Below are 12,785 nucleotides of genomic sequence, written 5' to 3' on the forward strand. Positions count from 1 at the left end.
AGCTAAGAGGAGCATACATGCTTGTCTCACCTAGACACTCAAAAGATGTGACTGTTTCACGTCTTCACCTCCAAAAGGAACCTAGCGGGCTAGTTCGCAGTGTCCGTTCAGCTGTGAAGGAATTCCTCACGGGAGGTAATCGCAGGGGCGAGGGGAGCACAGAACGGCCCATCCCATAACATCTATATCATGAACGTGATAACGAGTTTGGAAGACGTTTTGTGAACACTTCAACACCCTTCAAAACAGCTTCTTTTTAATGCTGCACTTCTAATTTATGTGAATTTGTGTTGCCTCATAGTCGGACAGGTTGGTTGCTCTTAAGTGACTTCTTAATTCTCAAAGCCAATATCAAAGCGACATGGGGAAACCATTCAGATCTATGTTTCTAAGTTTAGAACTCCCTCTGCTGCCGCCAACAGGCTTTATGGTAAAAGTTCAAGGTGGAGCTCCGGAGTTCAGCAGAAATAAGGTGTTTCGAACTCCATCAGTCCCCCAGGATTTGTGTCAATGAACAAGGAGGACTGAGTGCTGGATATTCAGGAATGTTTAATGGACACAAGTCCTGGTGGATAGGTTGGGGGGGAAAGAGACTACAAATCATCAACATCACAGGAAATCACCTGAATTCTATTATATTTTAAATAGACTTTTTCCTCCAGAAAGCCTTTTCCACAGAAAGTTAAAATTTGATGAGATGCGTATGAGATATGGGGAGAATCAAACCACAGCAGGGACTGACCGACACAATTCTTCAAGAAAAGAGACACCTTTAAACGTCAAACACACAGAGACATATCCCACTACTCTTATCACTAGTAGTAAAACAGAAGCAGAATTTATTTAAAAATACATTTCACTTAAAAATATTGTAAATTTACTTTGTTAATTGAAATAATTTTGAAGTTGCTTTTCAGAATTTTCTACCTACCAATGACAAAGATTAAGCAATTGTTACCAACTTCTTTTCAATGTTGGGAAATATTTTGCCCACAGAATAGGTACAAACTTAGAGAGTGAGCCCTAATATCAGTATATATAACTAGTGAAGATAAAAACTGAATTCTCTCAATGCCCAATTCATTACATTTCCAATTAAAATTTCCTACAGGCATCCTTGACTGTGGGGACTTTAATTAAAAACTTCATCTATAATATATACATATATAATAGTGGCATTGCTACTTTTATTAAAATTTTAAGAAATTGGAAATAATAAAAGTAGAAGATATGATTTTTTGATTGTCCAGATTTATCCTTGATTGTATTGTGCAGCAGACTTGAAACCAATCCTTCCTTCCCAAACTGGAGAAATTAAAATTTTCTCTTCCAGGAATCTGCTCTCAGAATGCACTCCATGGTGCAATGGCTAACTCTGGTGTTAATGGCAACTATGTCTGACAAAATAAAGACAGGTGATCCTTTTAGAATTTGGGAGATGTCCAGATAAAGTTACAATGTTTCTTCATGGTATAACCTTTCAAAGTGTTTAATAAGTAACCGTGTAAGCTAAATCTCTAAAGAAAACTGGGCCAGTATTCTCAAAACTTAGTTGTCCCTGAAAGCTTTCTTTTTATTTCTTTTCCCTCCTGAAAGTGATTTCATGAAATCATTTGCTAGTTAAGGAAACCTTGCTGTACTGTGCACCCAGAGAGACTGCCACAGTTCCTTTACGGGTGTGGTTGCTGACCACAGTTGTCAAACAGGCTCTCTACCTGGTGCTGTTCCCTCAGCTCTCAATCATTGGGACTGTGTTGGACACAGTAGGATTGTCTCATTGAGGAAGGCCGCTGCCAAGAAGGACTGAGTGCCGTGCCCCCCTCTCCCCACCCCCAAAATCAAGTCTTTCCAGAAAAAAAAAAGAATTGTCTCATTGGGATTCCTAGACTTTAAATCTTCACAGAAGCAGACTTCTACAACTTTCTCCTGCAGAATGGATGGTGGAGTCAAACCAATGACCTTTTGATTATCAACTATGATACCATCAAACCCCAAAACCAAAGTCCCGGCCATCTAGTTTATGCAGACTCAGTGACCGCACGGGACAGCGTAGAATCTCTTCTGGGAGTTTCAGAGACAATAGCTGTATCTGAGAGCAGAAAGCCCCTTTTTCCTCCTGCAGAGTGGCTGGAGGTGTGGAACAACGGACTTGCAGTTAGCAGCCCAGTGTGTGACCACGCCACCACCGAGGTTCCCATTTCTCCCATATCCCTTGCCAGGAAGAAAAGCTAATGTTTCCACAATGGCCCTCTCTTACATGCATGATTTGCAAGACATTGCTATGAAGACACAGATGCCATTATGTTCTTCCCTTAAGACAGTTTACTTTCTACTAGAAAGGACAGACAATTAATTACTATTACTTCAAACATTTTGTTGGGAAAAAATCCACGGCCTTTCATTCCACTCTCTCACGGATGTGTTGCAGCGCCTTTGTGTGTAATACCATCAGATACTGATCATTGCTTCTTTTAAAAACTAAGTGCAATACAGGAATAGCTATTGAAGGCAGTAAGTAAATGTAAAATACATATTAGTGAAAAGATCTGTACAGAGATGACACTGAAAGGTAGCTAGATTTGGGGACAAGCAGGATTGTGTCCCCAATGTCTACAAAGCTCCACACCGAGGATGGAAAGAAATCAGGCAGTCATTGGACATCCATGGGAAGACCCAAACTGAACAATCACAGACTAAGACACCAGCATTTGTGAAACCTAAAACCTAGCCTCCACCTGGTACCATGACATCACCCAGGCGCATTTAAAGGTAGCCAATAAATAAGATCAGCCAATAAGTTCAACCGTGCCTCCCCAGCCAGAGGGGCTAAATACCCCAGCTGGGCTGCAGGAAGGCCACTCTGTGCTCACTCTTGCCCAGGCTCTGGCTGCAGGTGGACAATGTAACTCTCTCCCAAGTGCGTGAGATGGGCCCCGCTCCCCGTCTTAGGCTCTTAGCCTCTTGGGTTCTTGGGCTCTTGGCCTCCCAGGGACTTCCCAGTTTGCACAAGTGGGTCTTCTTTTCCACGTGTTTTTTTGTGTCTAGTTGTGAACCCAAGCGCGACTTCTGCTAGGCTAGGCAGGCTTTCCAGAAGTAGTGTGGACCCTGTTGAGACTGTAAGACCTGAAACTTTTCCTTCCTAACGCACATGGATTACAAGACGTGCTTCTGTGACATGAATTCTTGTATAGCAAGAACCGAAGTTTAGCCCACTCTAGAAACATAACATTGCCAAATGGAATTAGGGCGTGAGATCTGTGAATTCCAGAAGGAAAAACAGAACATACCAGACAGAGGGAACAGCTGGTGCCAAATCCTATGCTTGGCATGTTTAGGAAGTTCAGCGTTCACTCATATGACTGAACACTGAGTGATAAAAAGATTCGCTGGAAATAAGGTGGGAGTCCAGGGGCGGAGCAGATTTTGTCCTTTTTTTCTCTTGTGTGGTGGAAAGTCATTTAAAGATCTGTTCAGGCTACATTACAAAGTCTGATACACCTTATAAAGCTTAATCTGAACATTATATGCAGAATGGAAAGAGTTATTTCCTGAAGACCAGATCACTTGCTTTTGTCTAGATCTAACAAAGCATTTGCCGTTTAAACATCTCTCTCATGTTCAGGGATATGCACATCTCTTGCTGCACAGTAACCCACAGGGATCTGGGATCCCCTGGTAATGAACCCTCTTGTGCTAAAGTCCATATCCAACAAGAAGTGTTGCTGTGTTGTTAGGTGTCCTGGACGCCTGCCCCCCTCAGATACTCTAAATACTATAGGCGACACCCTGCCTGCTCCTACACCATTCTCACAAATGTCTGAGACAATTTTTACAGCTGTCAATCTACCGTGTCGAGTCTTCCTCTTTTTCATTACTCTTCTAGGAAGTGGTCTCTCCTGAGAGCTTGTCTAAATGATCTAAAAGGAAGACTTGCTGTATTCACTTCAAAGGAATATTCTGGCTGTAATTTTTCCAAGACGAACCTTTTTTCCTCTGGAAGTCCACAGTATTTTCTGTATTCTTTTATAGCACCACAATTCCAATGCATCATTTCCCCAACTTTCCTCATTGGCAGCCCACCTTTCTCATGTAAAGGAGGTGATTGAAAATACAATGGCCTGAGACAGACCCAATTTAGTCCTCAAGATTACATTTCTTATTTGTCACCACTGAAAAGAAGTCTCTTGCAGAAGATTTACCTAATGCAAGGCAAGCTTTAATCTGACAGCTGCTTCCATGAGCACTGATTATGGATCCAGGCAAACTGAAATCCTTGACAACATGAATCTTTTCTCCTTTTATCATGATGTAATCTATTGGCCCACTTGTAGAGATTTTTGTTTACATGGAGTTGTAATACATTTAAAGTTGAGGTATCTACTTTTGCAGCCCACTTGGATTGTTCCAGCCTCCCCGGGGAGGTCTTCCCACTATGGAAAACACTGATGTAAAGAAAATTGTCTTTTGTAATCCTAACTCTACTTACCTCTCCAATAGTATCTATACTTTATTTTTACCTTATTAATGAGTATTAATATATTCCTTTTGATTCCTACAAGCACTGTATTGATAAATTTTGAGTTTTTAAACATAATTCTTCACCTACTTGAAAGGCCCTTCCCATGAATCATTTGTCTGGTTAATATTTTTTCTTTTCATTTAATACTAAGCAAATTAATAATTATCTTCAAGGAGACTTACTTGACTTCGCAAGGAGATGTCAAAAACAAAAGGAAGAAACAAGCTCCCCAGCATCCAGTCATTTGGACTCATTGAAAAGTGATAGACCTGCAGAGCTAGCTGTCCCTGAAAGCCTCTGAGACTGGAGTTCTTCCCTTAAAGGAGAAGAAAGCCTCACTGTTCTCCCACAACAGTTTCAAACTGTCAACCTTGCAGATAGCAGCCCAACATTTAACCACAATGACACCAGGGCTTCTCTCCCAGGAGCTGCCCTTTTATATTTCCCTGTAAAATTATATGCCTATTTCTATCATTGTGGATGATGTAGGAACCATCAAAATAAGAAAGAATAGCCAGAATCACTGTACTACTGTACCAAAAAGAATTAGCCAACATTCAACCATGTGATTAAGAGCAAACGGTACTGAAGAAAGTTCAAACTTCACTGAGCGCATTAGCCCACAGCAAGGCTCCAGGAATTCATTAGATACCAATTGAAATGTTTCAGCAAGTTGATGATGTACAGGAAGCATTCACTCCTTTATTCTAGAAAATTTGGAAGATAGTGAGTTGGCCAACTTAGTGATACATATTTATGCCCATTGCAAAGAAGGATGATCCAATAGAATGCTCAAATTACAGAACGATGTCATTAATATAACTGTCAGGTAAAATTTTGCTGAAGATCATTCAAGAATGGTTTCAATAGTCCATTGACAGAAAGCTGCCAGAGAGTCAGGCTGGATTCAGAAGAGGGCATTGAGAAGGAACATCATTGCTGTTATCAGATAGATATTGCCTGAAAGCAGAGAATTTCAGAAAGACATTTAAAATACTTGTGGTGATGCCAAGGCAATTGATTGTGAGGGTCATAGCAAATTATGGATAGCCTCGAGAGGAATGGTCATTCCAGAACACTTCATTGTGTTCAAGTGGAACATATACATGGATCAAGGGGCAGTTGTGCAAGCAGAACAAGGGACTACTTCATCATTTAAAACCAGGAAAAGTGTGTGACAGGGTTGCACCTTCTCATCATACTTATTTAATCTGTATGTGGATCAAATAATCAGAGATTGGATCATATGAAGAATAACATGGCATCAGGATTGAAGGTAGGCTTATTAACAACATCCAATATGCAAATGACACAACACTGTTTGCCAAAAGTGGAGGGGACATGAAATACTGATGAAGATCAAGGATTGTAGCCTTCAGTCTGGATTACAACTGAATGTAAATAAGACTAATACTCTCACAAGTGGACCAATGAGTAACCTCATAATACATGGTGAAAAGATCGAAGCTGTCAAGCATTTTATCATGCATGTATTCACAATCAATTTTCATTGAAGCAGCAAAGAGATCAAATGACATTCCATTTGGTGAATCTGCTGCACATGACCTCTTTAAACTGTTCAAAATCAAGGATATTACTTTGATAAATACGTGGCACCTGACTCAAGCCATCGTATTTTCAGTTGTCTCACATGCATGGAAAAATTGGGCATTGAATAAAGAAGACCAAAATAGAATGGATGTATTTGAAGAATATTGAAGATAACATGGACTACCAAAAGAACACACAAATCTGTCTTGGAAGAAGTGCAGTCAGAACGTTCCTTAGAGACAAGGATGGGAACCTGTGTCTCACATACTTCATGTCATCAGGGAGACCAGTCCCTGGAGAAGGACATCAGGCTTGGTAAAGAAGACCCTCAATAAGGTGATTGACATAGTGGTTACACCCATGGGCTCCAACATGAGAACAATTGTTAGGACGGTGCAGGGCCAAACAAAGTTTAATTCTGTTGTGCGTGGGGTAGGACATCTTCTTATATGGCATTAGACCATCCGCGAGTGGATTTTAGAGCAACAACACTAGACACATGGCGTGTACTTTGAATTATGTTGGTATTTTGTGTGTTACAATTATTGTAGATATTCTACCATTATTGTGGATAATAAAGGGCATGGACGGGCAATATATAGCAAAGTGCAAAACTTTACCTCTGATTACACCAATATACAATCACTTCATCTGAACCCAAATTGAGTAACAGTTGTGATTTAATTTTCATTGTCCAGTTTGCAGAAGGGTGTTAGCCTGGGTTGACTAGAGAAACAATTCCAGAGACACTCATATGTGTAAGAGCGAGCTTTATATTAAAAGCATTGTGTATTAAGAAAACATCCCAACCCAGTCCATAAGTCTGATATTAGCCCATGTCTGACACCAGTCCATAAATTCCTCTTTAAACGCACACAGCACATGCAATGATGCCAAATGCAGGAAGATCACAGGCCAGTGGGTAGGTCTTGTGGATCCAGTGTCAGTGGAAGAGTCTCACTACTGGCATAGGTCTCCATGTCTTCTCTAGCTCTCTGGTGTCTCAGCAGCAGGAAAAGGAAGGCAGAGGGAGGGTGTGGTCCTCTTCACAGGAGAATCCTGTTAATCCAGAAATCCTACTAGTGGGTGTTACCTTGTGACCTGATCATCCACAGGCTAAACTCCACCCCTTCACTCAAGTTGACATATAACAGCACAAGAAGTCAATTCCTAAGGCTTTCTTCTTGGTCTCTCCTTATCTGGAAAACTCACTGAAACCTGTCCACCTTTGATGACACTACTGGGTTTTGAAAAACTCATGCCATACATCCTAGGATTATCCAATTTGGAAGCAATCATAGTATAATAAACTGATAAATGGCTGGGGTCTTTTGTTAGGAGAGAACAGATAATTTTGATAATTATACACTAAAATATGGTTCACAGGCTTTCTCTTTAGGTTAGTGAGATATACTATGCTCTTTGCACTTGGTCACAGATGACTTGGAGATAGGGCATTATATTTTTGATACACTCTTCATCATATTTGAAACAATAAACTTTATACTCCACCATTAGTGACCTACCCAAATGCTCTCAAGTGACTCATTACAAATATCTATGAGCGAGATGTCTATAGAACTTATCATTCTATTTGGGACACCTTTAAGAGTGAAAGGAGGTGAGGTTATAATTATTTTGCTGGAACAATAGTTTTACTCAGACTCTCAAAGATATGGGAGGTCACCTACTCTATAATTAGCCTGTTTTATTGTTTTTTGGTCCATGGAAAGATGATGCACCATTCTAAATCCCAATGGATTTTATACAAAACCTTAACAGGCAGGAAGAAAAATTAGTGACCTCTTTTTGTTTATCAAATAAAAAACAAAATAATCTTTTTAAAAACAGTCTTCTCTGAATAACCTATCAGGTATCTAAAATTATTAACATTTACTTAAGAATTCTCATTAGAGAACAGTTTAATTTAATTTTGATCTATAATCTAGCCAATGACTATGATATTTAACTATATAAAATTATTTTAACATGATTAAATTATTACTTTGGAACTCATGGAAATTAAGATACAACATTTGTGGGGAATGGTAATATCTGATTTTTGTTAGGTGCTGTCAAATCAACTACAATGCATAGCTAACCTATGAATGAAACTACCTGGATGAAATTGTCCAGTCCTGCACCCTCTTCACAACTGTTACGTTTAAGCTTATTGTTGAAGTTACCATGTCGATGTAGCTCATTGAAGGCCTTCTTCCTTATTGATGGTCCTCTACTTTACCAAGCATTATACTTTTCCCCATGAATTGATCTCTCCTGATAACATGCCATTACTAAAGTCAAATGGTAGAAATCTAATCTGGAAGGACTATGGTATTTTTTAACAGCGGTAAACCAGTTCAGATAAATAAACCAGGATCAGCCAGCAGACCAGTATTAGCAGGTTTAATACTTGGAGTCCGAATGAAAAAAGTTACAAAGACAACTCTTATAGATTGCATGGTTTTCTAGCTTTTGCTTCTATTTATGGGTTATATAAGGATAAGTAATAGAATGTTATTACCAGGATTCAGGTTCATAAACACATAGGCTTATTTCAAACTAAGCATGTATAAACACATCTTACTGATTGATGGAGGCTGCAAACAGGGGCTCAATAATACAGGTTTCTTAGTCTTATTAGGATGCCTTCAACAAAAGAGACCCTAAGTAATTGTGTTCACAATGGTGGAAACTGAAGCTCTCCCAAGATCATCTGTTGGGTCAGTTAAATTCAAGGAGAGAAGTCAGCTCAGAAGTTTGTAGAAACTGTTTTGGGGATCCTAAGGGATAATCTTGATATATTTTCTCAGCGAACACGGGAAAATTGTGGGGCTCATTCTGAAATTTTAAGAAATTGAAACCTACAATGGTGAGAAAAAGGTCAAGAGATTTGTGGAATAGAAATTGAACATATACACAGACAACACCCATAGACAGCAACTTTATTTACAAGGGAATAAACACTGCTCCATCCTGTGCCGTCTTCACAATTGTTTCTGTGCTTGACAATTGCTTCTGTACTTGACATAGGCACAGATGAATGAAACACTGTTACGTCTTGCACCATCTTCGTAATTGTTCCATTTAAGCCCATGGTTGTAGCCGAAGTATCAATCTATCTCATAGCGACCTTCCTCTTTTTCACTGACCCTGAACTTTACCAAACATGATGTCTCTCTCCAGGGGGTGGTTTCAAGGGAATGGTGGACAACATGTTCAAAATATGTAAGAAAAAGGCCTACCATTCTTACCTCTAACTAGCACTCTGGCCATCCTTCTACCACGACAGGTCACTTTGTCCTTGGGGCAGTCCATGCTATTTTCAATACTCCTCAGCACCACAACTCAAATGCATTGAGTCTTGTTTGGTCTTCCTTATCTATTGCACAACTTTCACATGCATATGAAGCAATTGGAAACAGCATGACTTGGGTCAGGTGCACCCTTCTTAAGTTAGCTACATATGCTTTGCTATATATGTGTATATACACAGAGATACATGTATGTATATACTTATTGATTGCTACAAAGTATCTGCTCATTCTTTGAGTATAGGTTGTCTTGAATGAATTTCTTTGGGAAATGTTAGGTCACCTACCTTGCAGCCCTGATCTTGACCCTTCACATTCCGTTGTTGTGGTGATGGTTGTTGTTGGATACCACCAGAACCATAGTAGCCCCCCTGCACAACAGAATGAACTACTGCTTGGTCCTGCGCATCCTCACAAGTCTTCCTATGCTTGAACCCCTTGCTGCCGCCATGGTGTGAACCCTCATAGAGGACCTTCCTCTTTTCACTGCCCCCTACTGGACTAAAGTTGATGCCCTTCTCCAGGGACTGCTCTCTCAAGACATGATGAAGGGTGATGTCCATCATCCTTGTCAGTAAGGAGAACTGGTGCAGTGACCACTTAAAGGAGCATTATCTGAAGTTCTCAATATCATTGTTTGGATGTAATGCTGTAAGTCAAAGAGCAGGGAATTTTCTGGAAACGAGTTAGGGAAATGGAAATAAAACCTTCAGAAATGTGTAGATCTAGATGGAGGATCTGTCAAGCAAGAATCAATAGTTTCACATTTTGATATTTTTGTTGAATACGTTTTCTATGATTTTGTAGCGGTGCTTTTGTATTCCCTTCTAAAACTACCTATTTTGAGGAAATATTCATTGTATGCTGAAGCAAGTTTGGAGGATCTTGGTGGTGCCCTGTGGCAGGACCATTTCCAGTTCTGTGGCACTTCTTATAGAAATGTGACGTTGGTCATAGCATACTGAAGAAGAAAACAGAATTAAGCAAACAAAATTAAAAATAAATAAATGCAGAATTAAGAGAGAGAGAGAGAAACAACAACTGTAGATGATGATCTTCAAGCAGTTCTTCAGACAAGAGAACATAGTCCAGAGAAAGATGCATGCATCGATCAAGCAGTAGGTAGCTCATCTGATGGCTCAAGAAGAAAGAAAGTCAAAGTCAATTAGAGGCCGAGGAAACGCTACAGAGCTCAGAGGTCTGGGCCAAATAGCAGATCAAGGAGGTACAGGTGAAGACCTCATCCACATTCCCATAGTCGAAGTCGTGAAATATCCAGGCACAGAAGAATCTGTAGTTGATCTCGGGATAGACAGCACTACAAAGCTAGAGAAAAGGAGAAGGGAAAGGTCAAGAAATTGCACATCAAATGTGGGGATTCTGGAAACTTCAACGCTGAAGAAGAACATCTGCCTCCAATAGAACAGGGCAAAGCCAGACTACCACTGGTTCTTGAAGCCGGTGGACTTAGACACGAGTGAGGTCTCCCCCAAGCATATGCCAATGCTGATCTAGCAGAGGTTCAGCACCATGGTCCAAGTCATTCTCTTTCCTCTACCACAGAAAAGCTGATGAAACACTGAAACCCAAAAGAAAGAAACAATGAAGAAGCGAAAATATGAAATGAGGACGATCAAGCCATACTAGCAGACAAAGTAAAAAGAGCTGATAAATGGAAGCTATTGAAAGTGATTCTTTTGTTCAGCAAATATTCAAATCAAGTAGTCAAAAAGTCAGCGGAGCTGAGAGAAGTGAAGCTTGCAACTGCAGCATCAGGGCCAGCATCAGGATTAGCTGACCTGGCCAGTGCTGAAAAGGAAGGAGACCCTATCACAGTCCCTCCTGTGATCAAGTACCAAGTAGACAATGTCCCTGCCCATGCTCATTTATTTATTGAGAAAGCAGAAGCTGAGGGGAAATGATTCAAGGGATTAATTGCTCTCTGACAAGAAAAGCTGATGGGCAAACCTGTGGCCCAATGAATATGCATATGTTTGAATTGACAGCAACATTGAAAGTCTGGGTTTTTAAATCCCCCAACATTAACTCTTTGCCCTTAAAAATAATTTAGCTGATGATACATTAAAAAAAGGAATTTCATTTCATTTCATTTTTTTTCCTTTAGGTAGGCTTGAATATTTGTTGCTTTGAATTTAAGCAAGCACTTTGAATATTAAAACTAGCTTAAAATTTAAGACTGCATGAGAATGTCATGCTGTTAATAATGCTCATCACAAAGTTATGGTGTGGATATAAATGATGCACAGTAATGTTTCTGAGTAAAATTTGAAAAATATCAAAAGCTTTGGCTAATGCACATGTGTAAGAATCAAATGATAGCCTTTACTGATGAAATTTCATTTACCTAGAGTATATTCTGATTTAGGGAAACCCCACGTGTGTCAACATAGTACTGCTCCATAGGATTTTCAGGGGCTAGTCTCTTAGAAGTGGATCGGTCACCTGACGTTTCTGAAGTTCTTCTGAGTAGACTCAAGTCACCGCACCTTTGTTTAGTAACTGGCTATGTTGACCATTTGTTCTGTCCATTAGTGAATATTACACTATGGGGAAAAATAAACCATTGTTAAATGATTGTTTCATGTTATTAAACATTTGGAGCACAATAATAAACTTGATAATCAAATAATGAGAATGTTAAAACACAAACTGATAATAACTTTCATTTGAAAGCTTCCCTGAAAATTAAATAAATAGTGGTTTTGCTTAGGAAAAAAAAGATACTCACTGATAAACATTTTACATAGATCCCTCTGTGAGAGCAAAGCATGTCTTTATTTGTTATTTAAGAATTCAACAACAACAAAAATGGAGGGTCAAAAATGAAAACATAAATTAAACAAATAAAGGGACACAAACCAAAACCAACCTTCAGCAGTGTATGCTACTGTTTTCCGGTGCCATTGATTGGACCGTCGGTACGACAGAGTGAAACATGGCCCAGTCCTGCACCATCCTCCCAATTGTTTCTATGTTTGGGCTGATGGTTACAGCCACCATGAACACCCATCTTGTCCAGGCCTTCTTCTCTCTCACTGCTCCACCTGTACTTTACCAGGTATGTGTCCTTCTCTAGGGACTGGTCTCTCCTGGCAACATGTCCAAGCATGGGAGATGAAGTCTCACTGTCTTTCCTCTAATGCTAATTCTAAATTCAACAGGGTCCTTTGCATTTATCTTCACAAGCCAGGTCTGCAGATAATCATAGGAACATAATAGTGCTAGGAAGCGGAGAGAAAATTGGATGACTCCCAGCTGATCCATCTATGCCTAGTGGGATTATATTCAAGGAGCCCTTGAGCAGCTGTTTTTGAATAACATATTTGATTTATGGGTGAAAAGATGAGAGATGATATCCTTGCTTTATTCATTATGAGAAT

At 39.7% G+C, this 12,785-nt stretch overlaps 1 pseudogene; it reads left to right on the forward strand.

Annotated features, from left to right (window-relative positions):
* The first annotated feature begins 361 nt into the window (after positions 1-361).
* On the forward strand, positions 362-11,366 carry LOC142453147 (serine/Arginine-related protein 53 pseudogene; annotated as a pseudogene).
* Positions 11,367-12,785: the final 1,419 nt, after the last annotated feature.

Source organism: Tenrec ecaudatus, chromosome 7, assembly GCF_050624435.1.
Source record: "Tenrec ecaudatus isolate mTenEca1 chromosome 7, mTenEca1.hap1, whole genome shotgun sequence".
Classification (NCBI taxonomy): Eukaryota; Metazoa; Chordata; class Mammalia; order Afrosoricida; family Tenrecidae; genus Tenrec; species Tenrec ecaudatus.